At 47.9% G+C, this 4,838-nt stretch overlaps 1 pseudogene across 1 annotated transcript in view; it reads left to right on the top strand.

Moving 5' to 3' along the window:
• The first annotated feature begins 1,658 nt into the window (after positions 1 to 1,658).
• Positions 1,659 to 4,838, top strand: part of LOC311248719 (high-affinity choline transporter 1-like) — a 6,379-nt pseudogene continuing 3,199 nt past the window's right edge. Inside the window, exons 1-2 of the transcript in view lie at positions 1,659 to 1,808; positions 4,123 to 4,266. The product of the transcript in view is annotated as a high-affinity choline transporter 1-like (transcript). The remainder of the gene's footprint in view (positions 1,809 to 4,122; positions 4,267 to 4,838) is intronic.

Genomic DNA, 4,838 nt, shown 5'->3' with positions numbered 1-4,838 from the left:
TAGCAACTAGCTAACGCAGTAGCAAGCTAAGCAGCTACTCTGAAGCTGTATAACGTGAGAAATAGCGATACAGGCCAACACTTCTGACAGCCGCTGTCTTTTCTTCTTTTTATCCGAAGTAAAAAGGGAAAAAGGCAACACACGTCCCTCTCACAGAACGGTGTTTACCAGACACAGCGGCCACACAGCCGACCGCCTCCCGAGGCATAGTATCCAGCTGCAGAGCCGGAGACAACGCCGGCGGGGATTGCTCAGCGACACGCGCCCCAATGCGAAGCTGTTATGGTTTGACACCGACCCCAAACGCAAACGGCACAGAGAGAGTTGTTTCAGAGTTAGCCAAAATCAAGGGCGTGTTTATTTACTGAGTAAACAGAAAGAATTTGGTGGAGAACAGAACAAACTGGGAAACAGGCATGTGAGGAATGTTTTGCTGCTCTGCAGCTTCTCCCGGGGGGTTACGTTTGTGGAATCTGTCCGTGACGTCTGAGCCGCTCTGCAGATCCTCCCAGCATATACTCCGGGGTGGAGGCGGATAGGGAGAGAGAGAGTCCGAGTTAGCTCAGTGCACAATTGAAAACTGACAGGTGACTGGTGAAGTGACTTGTCCAAACAATAAATCCAAGTGACAGAATCTTCGGTGTGAAACACACAGTGAGCAGTGTCCAAACAATAAATCCAAGTGACAGAATCTTCGGTGTGAAACACACAGTGAGCAATGTCCAAACAATAATTCCAAGTGAGAATATCCAACAGGCAAAAAGGGTGAGAACAGTCTGAACGAAAAAACAGGATCTCTTCAGTGCTTTAACACACACAAAAAACGATTGAATCCAAAAGACTGTCTTACAAAAAACTCACCAGAGCGCAGCGTGTGAAGCGGGCGGATCAAACAGGGCGAGCACTTCGTAACGGGGAAGCAGGTTCTCCAAACGGAATATTTCTCGAGAGTCCTGGGAGGCAAAGAACAGGGAAAGCAGCGACGGAAGGAACAGGCAAATGCAGAGAATATTTCAGAACGATCCAACATCAATAATAGGGGGATCAGGGTATATAAAGCCAAGGGGTGCTTAATGACAAGCTGTGACAGCTGCGGGATGAAATTGATCATTGCTCCAGAAGCGTGTGGGTAGGGGAGCACCAATCAAACGGCATCTACAGGAAGAAGCGTGTGGAGAGGAGAATGCAATTAATTAACCGAAATACCTTAAAGGAACAGAGCGAGTGGGTGAGCAGCGGACAAAACCTCACAGAAGCGCCGGTGGAGGTCAGAATGATCATCATCTTCTAGACTCTCCGGTGGTGAAGACATTATCGCTTTATTTTCTCGAAAAATAGTGAGAGAGAAAACAAAGATACAATGTCAACGCACCTCCTCTTCTCTTCAACAAACTTTGGCACTAAGCTTAAAGTGGTGTATTACAGACACTTTCAGTGGTGAAAGTAGGGAAGGAGCTGATTGTGTGGCCACGACCCCGCGTATATAGGAGCGGATGTGGGTGTGGCCAGGCGGAGGTAAATAGGTGTGTGCATGTGGAGAAAGTTATTAATTATTAGAGTGGATAAAGGGATAGTTCCAATAAAGCAGAGCGTAAAGCTATACGATCTATAACTATACATATCATGCATTATTATTGTGTGATACTGTGGTTTGTTTAGGTGCCAGCATGAGTGTGATTCTGGACCTGCCGTATGCAGTTTGCATCTGGATCTCAGCAGCCGTGGCCATCACCTACACCCTGCTGGGAGGGCTGTACTCAGTCGCCTACACCGACGTCATACAGCTCATCCTCATGTTCGTCAGTCTAGTGAGTTATCATCAACCATTTGTGTTTATTAATGTGTTCGCTAACCGATCTGCTGGCAGAATCTCAAGCTAAATCAAGAAGATTTTAGGAGTATTAGGGAAGCTACTCTGAAAGCATTTAATTAAAAAAAGAAAAAAAATGTTGAATGATCTTTTTCCTCCTTCTTTTTCCGATTTTCTCCCCTCCCAATGTTAGTCGTTATGCCAATTCCCAATCCCCTTCCTGGTCGTTGCGCACTCTACCCCCTACCGTCGGTCTGGGAGGGTGGAGACTATCACATGCTTCCTCCGACACATGTGTACCCAGCCCACCGCTTCTTTTCACCTGGCAGCGCGGACTCTCACTGGGGGAGTGTAACGTGTGGAAGGTCACACTACCTCTCCTAGATCCTTCCCTCGCTGTGCAGGCGCCCCAACCGACCTGTAGGAGTCGCTGTTTACAACGACTAGGACCCACCCTCGCCCCGCTAATACTGCCAATTGTGTTAGTGTGGACGGTCGGCCAACCCGGAAGCACCACAGCTGGATTCGATCCCACTATCTCTGTGGTGGTAGACAGACGCTTAGTCCGCTGCGCTACCCGGCCGCCCTTAGCATTTAATTTAATTTAATTTCAAACCTTTATTTCAACTCTGAGACACTGAGGTTACCCTCCTCGAAGTCGAAGTGTCCTTGAGCAAGACACTTGGCGGCACGGTGGTGTAGTTGGTTAACCCTTGAGTCAACCTTTAAAAAACCCACTACCTGTCTCCCTAGTGACCGAAACTGCGATCTCAGTAAAACATATCTTTTTCATGTATTGTTCCAATTTTCTTTCATGAATATCATTATTTTTTTTTTGATCCACTTTTTCTCCCATTTCTATATTTTCTCCCATCCCAATTTTCGTATCATCCAATTCAACCCTCCCCTGTCACGGACGCTGTTTCTTGCCTCCCACAAGCCGGCTGCAATGTGGACTAAGTCATACATAGCACAAGTCCCCTCCGGTACTTGAGGTAACAGCAGTCGCATCTTTTCACCTGCGCAGCTCGATCTCTCAGTGGCGAGGAGTAACGCGTGGGAGGCTCACGCTGCCCCCGACACTTCCTGATTCTACTGCGCAGGCGCACCAACCGACCTGTAGGAGTCGCTGTCCACAACGCCCGATCCCCACCCATCAGTTTCCCACCCCCTAATACGGCCAATGTGTATTAGTATGAACGACCAGCTAAACTGAAAGCAATGTGGAGCGCTGGGCTCGAACTGACGAGCCCAGCGTCTCCAGCATTTCGTGGCGAGTGCCTTGCCCACTAATGAATATCATTATTAACTTCAGTCCTCACCATACATATCGGATTTTAACCATTTCTTAAATTAGGGTTAGGGTTGGGGTTAGGGGGTTAGGGTTACCCTAACCCTAACCCTAACTCTAACCCTAACCCCCTAACCCTAACCCTAACCTGTCCAGTTCTGCGACTAGGGTGAAAGGTGTGACACTTGTTGTTCACGCGTAGTGATTGTTTAAAAAAAAAAAAACATGGATTATTGTAATGTGAGTCCAAGATGTGATACTGAGCAACTTTTTTGGCATAATACATAAAATCTAGCCAACGCTATCCACAAACACACGTAAAGAAAACCCTAACCCATTTGACCAGTTCTGCGACTAAGGTGCCTCGAGGGTTAACACTGTCGCCTGACAGCTAGAAGGTCCTGGGTTCGATTCTCGCTTGGGGGCCAGGTTGCCAGGTACCCAGGTGGGGTATCTCCCAGGGCTTTCTGTGTGGAGTTTGCATGTTCTCCCCCTCTGTGCTCGCAAGGGTTTCCCCCCCGATAAGATAAACCCCAATGGAAAAACATTCAGAACAGATCGCTAACGCTGTCGTGTCCCTGACGAAGACGGGCAGGAGCACTTGGATTGGTCCCCGGGCGCGGCGCTCGCTGCAGCCCATGTCTGCTCCCGGCTGCCCTTGGGGGGGGGAGGACGACGGGATGGGAGGTGCAGAGAGACATTTCATTCAGCGACTCAGTGCATGTGTGTGTGTGTGTTCCTGTGGGTCGCCCATCGCATGTGTGTGTGTTAAAAATCTGCATGACAAATAAAGACTTCTTCTTCTTCTTCTTCTTCTTCTTCTTCTTCTTCTTCTTCTTCTTGTTAACCCCTAATTGATCCAGATGAGCAAGTTGGCACCTTGCATGGTCGCCTCCGCCGTGAATGTGTGAGTGAATGGGTAAAATGTGAGGAACAAAAATGTATAAAGCGCTTTGGATAAAAGCTGTTATATAAATGCCGCCATTTCCCTGATATCTGTTGGTTGCTCCTCGTCTCGTAGTGGCTGTGTGTCCCTTTCGTCCTGGGGAACCCGAGCTCAGTGGACATCACCAAGACGGCCTTCAACCACACCTTCCAGGCCCCCTGGGTCGGCTCACTAGACGCCGGAAAAGCCGGGAGGTGGATCGATAATTTCTTACTGTTGGTGAGTAGAAGACGCTGTGGTAGAACCCCCCCCCCCCTAATCAATACCCTCCCTTTGTCCCCTTTGTCTCCTTTTTTTTACCTTCATTTAACCAGGAAGTCCCATTGAGATACAAGATCGCTTTTGCAAGGGAGACCTGGCCAAGATGACAGCAATAACATTTGCAATATATCAGACAGCAATAAAATGTGCGATACATCACACAAGAACATAATAAAAGTGTATGTATACAATATACAATACATCACATGTAAACACAAAAACACAAAGCAGAATAGTTTACATAATAGTAAAAAGTGTATGACAGTATAATACAGGGTAATACAGTAATTTTGCAGTTTTCTAGTTGGGACCCGACTACAGAAAGCAGCAACATTCTTCTTGTAGGAAGTTTTGTAATACAGATTTAAATTCGCAGAGAGAGAGACCAGGGTATCTAAGTGGATATGGTCCTGTAGCCCTTCAAGTCAGCAGGGACGGAGCCAGTGGACAGGGAAGAGTTAATGATGTCTACCATGAGAGGACAGAGGGCGGGCAGGCCAGCCTTCACCAGGGTGGTGGGCATGGGGTCC

This window comes from Notolepis coatsorum (genome assembly GCF_963971535.1).
Source record: "Notolepis coatsorum genome assembly, contig: SCAFFOLD_2808, whole genome shotgun sequence".
NCBI classification, from domain to species: Eukaryota; Metazoa; Chordata; class Actinopteri; order Aulopiformes; family Paralepididae; genus Notolepis; species Notolepis coatsorum.
The sequence above is the reverse complement of the archived record's forward strand: the minus strand, read 5'-3'. Positions and strand labels throughout refer to the sequence as shown.